Raw genomic sequence first — 12,149 nt, forward strand, 5'->3', positions numbered from 1 at the left:
CTGAGCGTGGGGAGGTTCCACCAACGGTCGGCAGCGCGTGGGTTGTAACGGAAAGCCAAAGCTCGTCTCCCCTGAGGGTTTTCCTAATGTCTCTGTGCCAGTGAATGCTAGGGGTGTTTGCAGGAAATCCCAGGGACAGAGGCTGCCTCCCATATGTCAAGGAAGGTATTTCTCGGACTTCCCCGAACAGGGAACACCTGTGACTGAAGAGAGCTGCGTGGAGTTGTCTCTCGAGCTCCCCCACGCACTGACAATGGTTCCGGAATCCTGAGCCTGGGGAGGTTCCACCAAAGGTCGGCAGCGCGTGGGATCTAACGGAATTGCAAAGCTCGTCTCCCCTGAGGGTTTTCCTAATGTCTCTGTGCCAGGGAATGCTAGGGGTGTTTGCAGGAAGTCCCAGGGACAGAGGCTGCCTCCCCAAGGTCAGTAAAGTTATTTCTCGGACTTCCCCAGACAGGGATGACCTGTGACTGAAGAGAGCTGCGTGGAGTTGTCTCTCGAGCTCCCCCACGCAATGATAATTTTTCCGGAATCCTTACCGTGGGGAGGTACCTCCATTAGTCGGCTGCGCGTGGGTTCTAACGGGATGCCTAAGCTCGTCTCCCCTGAGAATTTTCCTAATGTCTCTGTGCCAGGGAAATCTTGGGGGATTTGCAGGAATTCCCAGTGGCCGAGGCTGCCTCCCCAATGTCAGGGAAGTTATTTCTCGGACTTCCCTAAACAGGGAACACCTGTGACTGAGGAGAGCTGCATGGAGTTGTCTCTCGAGCTCCCCCACACACTGACAATGGTTCCGGAATCCTGAGCGTGGGGAGCTTCCACCAAAGGTCGGCAGCGCGTGGGATCTAACGGAATTGCAAAGGTCGTCTCCCCTGAGGGTTTTCCTAATGTCTCTGTGCCAGGGAATGCTAGGGGGGTTTGAAGGGAGTCCCAGGGACAGAGGCTGCCTCCCCAAAGTCAGGAAAGGTATTTCTCGGACTTCCCCGGACAGGGATAACCTGTGACTGAAGAGAGCTGCGTGGAGTTGTCCCTCGAGCTCCCCCACGCAATGATAATGTTTCCGGAATCCTTACCGAGGGAGGTACCTCCATTAGTCGGCAACGCGTGGGTTCTAACGGAATGCCTAAGCTCATCTCCCCTGAGAATTTTCCTAATGTCTCTGTGCCAGGGAAAGCTTGGGGGATTTGCAGGAATTCCCAGTGGCAGAGGCTGCCTCCCCAATGTCAGGGAAGTTATTTCTCGGACTTCCCCAAACAGGGAACATCTGTGACTGAAGAGAGCTGCGTGGAGTTGTCTGTAGATCTCCCCCACGCACTGAAAATGTTTCTGGAATCCTGAGCGTGGGGAGGTTCCACCAACGGTCGGCAGCGTGTGGGTTCAAACGGAATGCCTAAGCTCGTCTCCCCTGAGGGTTTTCCTAATGTCTCTGTGCCAGGGAATGCTAGGGTTTTTGCAGGAAGTCCCAGGGACAGAGGCTGCCTCCCCAAGGTCAGGGAAGTTATTTCTCGGACTTCCCCGAACAGGGAACACTTGTGACTGAAGAGAGCTGCGCGGAGTTGTCTCTCGAGCTCCCCCACGCACTGACAATGGTTCCGGAATCCTGAGCGTGGGGAGGTACCACCAATGTTTGGCAGTGCGTGGGTTCTAATGGAATGCCTAAGCTCGTCTCCCCTGAGGGTTTTCCTAATATCTCTGTGCCAGGGAATGCTAGGGGGGTTTGAAGGAATTCCCAGTGGCAGAGGCTGCCTCCCCAAGGTCAGGGAAGGTATTTCTCGGACTTCCCCGTGCAGGGAACACCTGTGACTGAAGAGAGCTGCGTGGAGTTGTCTCTCAACCTCCCCGACGCACTGACAATGGTTCCGGAATGCTGAGCGTGGGGAGGTTACACCAACGGTCGGCAGCGAGTGGGTTCTAACAGAATTGCAAAGCTCGTCTCCCCTGAGCGTTTTCCTAATGTCTCTGTGACAGGGAATGCTAGGGGGGTTTGCAGGTAGTCCCAGGGACAGAGGCTGCCTCCACAAAGTCAGGGAATGTATTTCTCGGACTTCCCCGAACAGGGAACACCTGTGAATGAAGAGAGCTGCGTGGAGTTGTCTCTCGATCTCCCCCACACACTGAAAATGGTTCCGGAATCCTGAGCGTGGGGAGGTTCCACCAACGGTCGGCAGCGCGTGGGTTCTAACGGAATGCCTTAGCTCGTCTCCCCTGAGGGTTTTCCTAATGTCTCTGTGCCAGGGAATGCTAGGGGGGTTTGAAGGAAGTCCCAGGGACAGAGGCTGCCTCCCCAAGGTCAGGGAAGATTTTTCTCGGACTTCCCCGAACTGGGAACACCTGTGACTGAAGAGAGCTGCGTGGAGTTGTCTCTCGAGCTCCCCCACGCACTGACAATGGTTCCGGAATCCTGAGCGTGGGGAGGTTCGACCAACGGTCGGCAGCGCGTGGGATCTAACGGAATTGCAAAGCTCGTCTCCCCTGAGGGTTTTCCTAATGTCTCTGTGCCAGGGAATGCTAGGGGGATTTGAAGGAATTCCCAGTGGCAGAGGCTGCCTCCCCAAGGTCAGGAAAGATTTTTCTCGGACTTCCCCGGAAAGGGAACACCTGTGACTGAAGAGAGCTGCGTGGAGTTGTCTCTCGAGCTCCCCCACGCAATGATAATGGTTCCGGAATCCTTACCGTGGGGAGGTACCTCAATTGGTCGGCAGAGCGTGGGTTCTAACGGAATGCCTAAGCTCGTCTCCCCTGAGAATTTTCCTAATGTCTCTGTGCCAGGGAAAGCTTGGGGGATTTGCAGGAATTCCCAGTGTCAGAGGCTGCCTCCCCAATGTCAGGGAAGTTATTTCTCGGACTTCCCCAAACAGGGAACACCTGTGACTGAAGAGAGCTGCGTGGATTTGTCTGTCGATCTCCCCTACGCACTGAAAATTTTTCTGGAATCCTGAGCTTGGGGAGGTTGCACCAACGGTCGGCAGCGTGTGGGTTCTAACGGAATGCCTTAGCTCGTCTCCCCTGAGGGTTTTCCTAATGTCTCTGTGCCAGGGAATGCTAGGGGGGTTTGAAGGAAGTCCCAGTGGCAGAGACTGCCTCCCCAAACTCAGGAAAGTTATTTCTCGGACTTCCCCGGACAGGGAATACCTGTGACTGAAGAGAGCTGCGTGGAGTTGTCTCTCGAGCTCCCCCAAGCACTGACAATGGTTCCGGAATCCTGAGCGTGGGGAGGTTCCACCAACGGTCGGCAGCGCGTGGGATCTAACGGAATTGCAAAGCTCGTCTCCCCTGAGGGTTTTCCTAAGGTCTCTGTGCCAGGGAATGCTAGGGGGGTTTGAAGGAAGTCCCAGTGGCAGAGGCTGCCTCCCCAAGGTCAGGAAAGGCATTTCTCGGACTTCCCCTGACAGGGAACACCTGTGACTGAGGAGAGCTGCGTGGAGTTGTCTCTCGAGCTCCCCCACGCGCTGACAATGGTTCCGGAATCCTGAGCGTGGGGAGGTTCCACCAACGGTCGGCAGCGCGTGGGATCTAACGGAATAAATAAGCTCGTTTCCCCTGAGAATTTTCCTAATGTCTCTGTGCCAGGGAATGCTAGGGGGGTTTGCAGGAAGTCCCAGGGACAGAGGCTGCCTCCCCAAGGTCAGGGAAGGTATTTCTCGGACTTCCCCGAACAGGGAACACCTGTGACTGAAGAGAGCTGCGTGGAGTTGTCTCTCCACCTCCCTGACGCACTGACATGGTTCCGGAATCCTGACGGTGGGGAGGTTCCACCAACGGTTGGCAGCGAGTGGGTTCTAACGGAATTGCAAAGCTCGTCTCCCCTGAGTGTTTTCCAAGTGTCTCTATGCCCGGGAAGGCTAGGGTGGTTTGCCGGAAGTCCCAGGGACAGAGGTTGCCTCCCAAGGTCAGGGAAGGTATTTCTCGGACTTCCCCGAACAGGGAACACCTGTGACTGAAGAGAGCTGCGTGGAGTTGTCTCTCGAGATCCCCCACGCGCTGACAATGTTTCCGGAATCCTGAACGTGGGGAGGTTCCACCAACGGTCGGCAGTGCGTGGGTTCTAACGGAATGCCTTAGCTCGTCTCCCCTGAGGGTTTTCCTAATGTCTCTGTGCCAGGGAATGCTAGGGGTGTTTGCAGGAAGTCCCAGGGACAGAGGCTGCCTCCCCAAGGTCAGGGAAGATTTTTCTCGGACTTCCCCGAACAGGGAACACCTGTGACTGAAGAGAGCTGCGTGGAGTTGTCTCTCGAGCTCCCCCACGCACTGACAATGGTTCCGGAATCCTGAGCCTGGGGAGGTTCCACCAAAGGTCGGCAGCGCGTGGGATCTAACGGAATTGCAAAGCTCGTCTCCCCTGAGGGTTTTCCTAATGTCTCTGTGCCAGGGAATGCTAGGGGTGTTTGCAGGAAGTCCCAGGGACAGAGGCTGCCTCCCCAAGGTCAGGAAAGTTATTTCTCGGACTTCCCCGGACAGGGATGACCTGTGACTTAAGAGAGCTGCGTGGAGTTGTCTCTCGAGCTCCCCCACGCAATGATAATGTTTCCGGAATCCTTACCGTGTGGAGGTACCTCCATTAGTCGGCAGCGCATGGGTTCTAACGGAATGCCTAAGCTCGTCTCCCCTGAGAATTTTCCTAATGTCTCTGTGCCAGGGAAATCTTGGGGGATTTGCAGGAATTCCCAGTGGCCGAGGCTGCCTCCCCAATGTCAGGGATGTTATTTCTCGGACTTCCCTAAACAGGGAACACCTGTGACTGAAGAGAGCTGCGTGGAGTTGTCTGTCGATCTCCCCTACGCACTGAAAATGTTTCTGGAATCTTGAGCGTGGGGAGGTTCCACCAACGGTCGGCAGCGTGTGGGTTCTAACGGAATTCCTAAGCTCGTCTCCCCTGAGGGTTTTCCTAATGTCTCTGTGCCAGGGAATGCTAGGGGGGTTTGCAGGAAGTCCCAGGGACAGAGGCTGCCTCCCCAAGGTCAGGGAAGGTATTTCTCGGGATTCCCCGTACAGGGAACACCTGTGACTGAAGAGGACTGCGTGGAGTTGTCTCTCGAGCTCCCCCACGCACTGACAATGGTTCCGGAATCCTGAGCCTGGGGAGGTTCCACCAAAGGTCGGCAGCGCGTGGGATCTAACGGAATTGCAAAGCTCGTCTCCCCTGAGGGTTTTCCTAATGTCTCTGTGCCAGGGAATGCTAGGGGTGTTTGCAGGAATTCCCAGGGACAGAGGCTGCCTCCCCAAGGTCAGGAAAGTTATTTCTCGGACTTCCCCGGACAGGGAACACCTGTGACTGAAGGGAGCTGCGTGGAGTTGTCTCTCGAGCTCCCCCACGCAATGATAATGTTTCCGGAATCCTTACCGTGGGGAGGTACCTCCATTAGTCGGCACCGCGTGGGTTCTAACGGAATGCCTAAGCTCGTCTCCCCTGAGAATTTTCCTAATGTCTCTGTGCCAGGGAAATCTTGGGGGATTTGCAGGAATTCCCAGTGGCCGAGGCTGCCTCCCCAATGTCAGGGAAGTTATTTCTCGGACTTCCCTAAACAGGGAACACCTGTGACTGAAGAGAGCTGCGTGGAGTTGTCTGTCGATCTCCCCTACGCACTGAAAATGTTTCTGGAATCCTGAGCGAGGGGAGGTTCCACCAACGGTCGGCAGCGTGTGGGTTCTAACGGAATGCCTAAGCTCGTCTCCCCTGAGGGTTTTCCTAATGTCTCTGTGCCAGGGAATGCTAGGGGGGTTTGCAGGAAGTCCCAGGGACAGAGGCTGCCTCCCCAAGGTCAGGGAAGGTATTTCTCGGACTTCCCCGTAAAGGGAACACCTGTGACTGAAGAGGAATGCGTGGAGTTGTCTCTCGAGCTCCCCCAAGCACTGACAATGTTTCCGGAAGCCTGAGCGTGGGGAGGTTCCACCAAAGGTCGGCAGCGCGTGGATTCTAACGGAATGCCTAAGCTCGTCTCCCCTGAGGATTTTCCTAATGTCTCTGTGCCAGGGAATGCTAGGGGGGTTTGCAGGAAATCCCAGGGACAGAGGCTGCCTCCCATATGTCAAGGAAGGTATTTCTCGGACTTCCCCGAACAGGGAACACCTGTGACTGAAGAGAGCTGCGTGGAGTTGTCTCTCGAGCTCACCCACGCACTGACAATATTTGCGGAATCCTGAGCGTGGGGAGGTTCCACCAACGGTCGGCAGCGCGTGGGTTGTAACGGAAAGCCAAAGCTCGCCTCCCCTGAGGGTTTTCCTAATGTCTCTGTGCCAGTGAATGCTAGGGGTGTTTGCAGGAATTCCCAGGGACAGAGGCTGCCTCCCCAAGTTCAGGGAAGGTATTTCTCGGACTTCCCCGAACAGGGAACACCTGTGACTGAAGAGAGCTGCGTGGAGTTGTCTCTCGAGCTCCCCCACGCACTGACAATGGTTCCGGAATCCTGAGCCTGGGGAGGTTCCACCAAAGGTCGGCAGCGCGTGGGATCTAACGGAATTGCAAAGCTCGTCTCCCCTGAGGGTTTTCCTAATGTCTCTGTGCCAGGGAATGCTAGGGGTGTTTGCAGGAAGTCCCAGGGACAGAGGCTGCCTCCCCAAGGTCAGGAAAGTTATTTCTCGGACTTCCCCAGACAGGGATGACCTGTGACTGAAGAGAGCTGCGTGGAGTTGTCTCTCGAGCTCCCCCACGCAATGATAATTTTTCCGGAATCCTTACCGTGGGGAGGTACCTCCATTAGTCGGCAGCGCGTGGGTTCTAACGGAATGCCTAAGCTCGTCTCCCCTGAGAATTTTCCTAATGTCTCTGTGCCAGTGAAATCTTGGGGGATTTGCAGGAATTCCCAGTGGCCGAGGCTGCCTCCCCAATGTCAGGGAAGTTATTTCTCGGACTTCCCTAAACAGGGAACACCTGTGACTGAAGAGAGCTGCATGGAGTTGTCTCTCGAGCTCCCCCACACACTGACAATGGTTCCGGAATCCTGAGCGTGGGGAGCTTCCACCAAAGGTCGGCAGCGCGTGGGATCTAACGGAATTGCAAAGCTCGTCTCCCCTGAGGGTTTTCCTAATGTCTCTGTGCCAGGGAATGCTAGGGGGGTTTGAAGGGAGTCCCAGGGACAGAGGCTGCCTCCCCAAAGTCAGGAAAGGTATTTCTCGGACTTCCCCGGACAGGGATAACCTGTGACTGAAGAGAGCTGCGTGGAGTTGTCCCTCGAGCTCCTCCACGCAATGATAATGTTTCCGGAATCCTTACCGAGGGAGGTACCTCCATTAGTCGGCAACGCGTGGGTTCTAACGGAATGCCTAAGCTCATCTCCCCTGAGAATTTTCGTAATGTCTCTGTGCCAGGGAAAGCTTGGGGGATTTGCAGGAATTCCCAGTGGCAGAGGCTGCCTCCCCAATGTCAGGGAAGTTATTTCTCGGACTTCCCCAAACAGGGAACATCTGTGACTGAAGAGAGCTGCGTGGAGTTGTCTGTAGATCTCCCCCACGCACTGAAAATGTTTCTGGAATCCTGAGCGTGGGGAGGTTCCACCAACGGTCGGCAGCGTGTGGGTTCAAACGGAATGCCTAAGCTCGTCTCCCCTGAGGGTTTTCCTAATGTCTCTGTGCCAGGGAATGCTAGGGTTTTTGCAGGAAGTCCCAGGGACAGAGGCTGCCTCCCCAAGGTCAGGGAAGTTATTTCTCGGACTTCCCCGAACAGGGAACACTTGTGACTGAAGAGAGCTGCGCGGAGTTGTCTCTCGAGCTCCCCCACGCACTGACAATGGTTCCGGAATCCTGAGCGTGGGGAGGTACCACCAATGGTTGGCAGTGCGTGGGTTCTAATGGAATGCCTAAGCTCGTCTCCCCTGAGGGTTTTCCTAATATCTCTGTGCCAGGGAATGCTAGGGGGGTTTGCAGGAATTCCCAGTGACAGAGGCTGCCTCCCCAAGGTCAGGGAAGGTATTTCTCGGACTTCCCCGTGCAGGGAACACCTGTGACTGAAGAGGACTGCGTGGAGTTGTCTCTCGAGCTCCCCCAAGCACTGACAATGTTTCCGGAAGCCTGAGCGTGGGGAGGTTCCACGAAAGGTCGGCAGCGTGTGGGTTCTAACGGAATGCCTAAGCTCGTCTCCCCTGAGGGTTTTCCTAATGTCTCTGTGCCAGGGAAAGCTAGGGGGGGTTTGCAGGTAGTCCCAGGGACAGAGGCTGCGTCCACAAAGTCAGGGAATGTTTTTCTCGGACTTCCCCGAACAGGGAACACCTGTAAATGAAGAGAGCTGCGTGGAGTTGTCTCTCGAGCTCCCCCACACACTGAAAATAGTTCCGGAATCCTGAGCGTGGGGAGGTTCCACCAACGGTCGGCAGCGCGTGGGTTCTAACGGAATGCCTTAGGTCGTCTCCCCTGAGGGTTTTCCTAATGTCTCTGTGCCAGGGAATGCTAGGGGGGTTTGAAGGAAGTCCCAGGGACAGAGGCTGCCTCCCCAAGGTCAGGGAAGATTTTTCTCGGACTTCCCCGAACAGGGAACACCTGTGACTGAAGAGAGCTGCGTGGAGTTGTCTCTCGAGCTCCCCCACGCACTGACAATGGTTCCTGAATCCTGAGCGTGGGGAGGTTCCACCAACGGTCGGCAGCGCGTGGGATCTAACGGAATTGCAAAGCTCGTCTCCCCTGAGGGTTTTCCTAATGTCTCTGTGCCAGGGAATGCTAGGGGTGTTTGAAGGAATTCCCAGTGGCAGAGGCTGCCTCCCCAAGGTCAGGAAAGATATTTCTCGGACTTCCCCGGAAAGGGAACACCTGTGACTGAAGAGAGCTGCGTGGAGTTGTCTCTCGAGCTCCCCCACGCGCTGACAATGTTTCCGGAATCCTGAACGTGGGGACGTTCCACCAACGGTCGGCAGTGCGTGGGTTCTAACGGAATGCCTAAGCTCGTGTCCCCTGAGAATTTTCCTAATGTCTCTGTGCCAGGGAAAGCTTGGGGGATTTGCAGGAATTCCCAGTGTCAGAGGCTGCCTCCCCAATGTCAGGGAAGTTATTTCTCGGACTTCCCCAAACAGGGAACACCTGTGACTGAAGAGAGCTGCGTGGAGTTGTCTGTCGATCTCCCCTACGCACTGAAAATGTTTCTGGAATACTGAGCGTGGGGAGGTTACACCAACGGTCGGCAGCGCATGGGATCTAACGGAATTGCAAAGCTCGTCTCCCCTGAGGTTTTTCCTAATGTCTCTGTGCCAGGGAATGCTAGGGAGGTATGCAGGAAGTCCCAGGGACAGAGGCTGCCTCCCCAAGGTCAGGGAAGATTTTTCTCGGACTTCCCCGAACAGGGAACACCTGTGACTGAAGAAAGCTGCGTGGAGTTGTCTCTCGAGTTCCCCAACGCACTGACAATGGTTCCGGAATCCTGAGCGTGGGGAGGTTCCACCAACGGTCGGCAGCGAGTGGGATCTAACGGAATTGCAAAGCTCGACTCCCCTGAGTGTTTTCCTAATATCTCTGTGCCAGGGAATGCTAGGGGGGTTGGAAGGAAGTCCCAGTGGAAAAGGCTGCCTCCCCAATGTCAGGGAAGTTATTTCTCGGACTTCCCCAAACAGGGAACACCTGTGACTGAAGAGAGCTGCGTGGAGTTGTCTGTCGAACTCCCCTACGCACTGAAAATGTTTCTGGAATCCTGAGCGTGGGGTGGTTCCACCAACGGTCGGCAGCGTGTGGGTTCTAACGGAATGCCTAAGCTCGTCTCCCCTGAGGGTTTTCCTAATGTCTCTGTGCCAGGGAATGCTAGGGGGGTTTGCAGGAAGTCCCAGGGACAGAGGCTGCCTCCCCAAGGTCAGGGAAGGTATTTCTCGGACTTCCCCGAACAGGGAACACCTGTGACTGAAGAGAGCTGCGTGGAGTTGTCTCTCCACCTCCCTGACGCACTGACATGGTTCCGGAATCCTGACGGTGGGGAGGTTCCACCAACGGTTGGCAGCGAGTGGGTTCTAACGGAATTGCAAAGCTCGTCTCCCCTGAGTGTTTTCCAAGTGTCTCTATGCCCGGGAAGGCTAGGGTGGTTTGCCGGAAGTCCCAGGGACAGAGGTTGCCTCCCAAGGTCAGGGAAGGTATTTCTCGGACTTCCCCGAACAGGGAACACCTGTGACTGAAGAGAGCTGCGTGGAGTTGTCTCTCGAGATCCCCCACGCGCTGACAATGTTTCCGGAATCCTGAACGTGGGGAGGTTCCACCAACGGTCGGCAGTGCGTGGGTTCTAACGGAATGCCTTAGCTCGTCTCCCCTGAGGGTTTTCCTAATGTCTCTGTGCCAGGGAATGCTAGGGGTGTTTGCAGGAAGTCCCAGGGACAGAGGCTGCCTCCCCAAGGTCAGGGAAGATTTTTCTCGGACTTCCCCGAACAGGGAACACCTGTGACTGAAGAGAGCTGCGTGGAGTTGTCTCTCGAGCTCCCCCACGCACTGACAATGGTTCCGGAATCCTGAGCCTGGGGAGGTTCCACCAAAGGTCGGCAGCGCGTGGGATCTAACGGAATTGCAAAGCTCGTCTCCCCTGAGGGTTTTCCTAATGTCTCTGTGCCAGGGAATGCTAGGGGTGTTTGCAGGAAGTCCCAGGGACAGAGGCTGCCTCCCCAAGGTCAGGAAAGTTATTTCTCGGACTTCCCCGGACAGGGATGACCTGTGACTTAAGAGAGCTGCGTGGAGTTGTCTCTCGAGCTCCCCCACGCAATGATAATGTTTCCGGAATCCTTACCGTGTGGAGGTACCTCCATTAGTCGGCAGCGCGTGGGTTCTAACGGAATGCCTAAGCTCGTCTCCCCTGAGAATTTTCCTGATGTCTCTGTGCCAGGGAAATCTTGGGGGATTTGCAGGAATTCCCAGTGGCCGAGGCTGCCTCCCCAATGTCAGGGATGTTATTTCTCGGACTTCCCTAAACAGGGAACACCTGTGACTGAAGAGAGCTGCGTGGAGTTGTCTGTCGATCTCCCCTACGCACTGAAAATGTTTCTGGAATCTTGAGCGTGGGGAGGTTCCACCAACGGTCGGCAGCGTGTGGGTTCTAACGGAATTCCTAAGCTCGTCTCCCCTGAGGGTTTTCCTAATGTCTCTGTGCCAGGGAATGCTAGGGGGGTTTGCAGGAAGTCCCAGGGACAGAGGCTGCCTCCCCAAGGTCAGGGAAGGTATTTCTCGGGATTCCCCGTACAGGGAACACCTGTGACTGAAGAGGACTGCGTGGAGTTGTCTCTCGAGCTCCCCCACGCACTGACAATGGTTCCGGAATCCTGAGCCTGGGGAGGTTCCACCAAAGGTCGGCAGCGCGTGGGATCTAACGGAATTGCAAAGCTCGTCTCCCCTGAGGGTTTTCCTAATGTCTCTGTGCCAGGGAATGCTAGGGGTGTTTGCAGGAATTCCCAGGGACAGAGGCTGCCTCCCCAAGGTCAGGAAAGTTATTTCTCGGACTTCCCCGGACAGGGAACACCTGTGACTGAAGAGAGCTGCGTGGAGTTGTCTCTCGAGCTCCCCCACGCAATGATAATGTTTCCGGAATCCTTACCGTGGGGAGGTACCTCCATTAGTCGGCACCGCGTGGGTTCTAACGGAATGCCTAAGCTCGTCTCCCCTGAGAATTTTCCTAATGTCTCTGTGCCAGGGAAATCTTGGGGGATTTGCAGGAATTCCCAGTGGCCGAGGCTGCCTCCCCAATGTCAGGGAAGTTATTTCTCGGACTTCCCTAAACAGGGAACACCTGTGACTGAAGAGAGCTGCGTGGAGTTGTCTGTCGATCTCCCCTACGCACTGAAAATGTTTCTGGAATCCTGAGCGAGGGGAGGTTCCACCAACGGTCGGCAGCGTGTGGGTTCTAACGGAATGCCTAAGCTCGTCTCCCCTGAGGGTTTTCCTAATGTCTCTGTGCCAGGGAATGCTAGGGGGGTTTGCAGGAAGTCCCAGGGACAGAGGCTGCCTCCCCAAGGTCAGGGAAGGTATTTCTCGGACTTCCCCGTAAAGGGAACACCTGTGACTGAAGAGGAATGCGTGGAGTTGTCTCTCGAGCTCCCCCAAGCACTGACAATGTTTCCGGAAGCCTGAGCGTGGGGAGGTTCCACCAAAGGTCGGCAGCGCGTGGATTCTAACGGAATGCCTAAGCTCGTCTCCCCTGAGGATTTTCCTAATGTCTCTGTGCCAGGGAATGCTAGGGGGGTTTGCAGGAAATCCCAGGGACAGAG

The sequence above is a fragment of the Vicugna pacos genome, unplaced genomic scaffold, assembly GCF_048564905.1.
Source record: "Vicugna pacos unplaced genomic scaffold, VicPac4 SAC-SAT, whole genome shotgun sequence".
Taxonomy (NCBI): Eukaryota; Metazoa; Chordata; class Mammalia; order Artiodactyla; family Camelidae; genus Vicugna; species Vicugna pacos.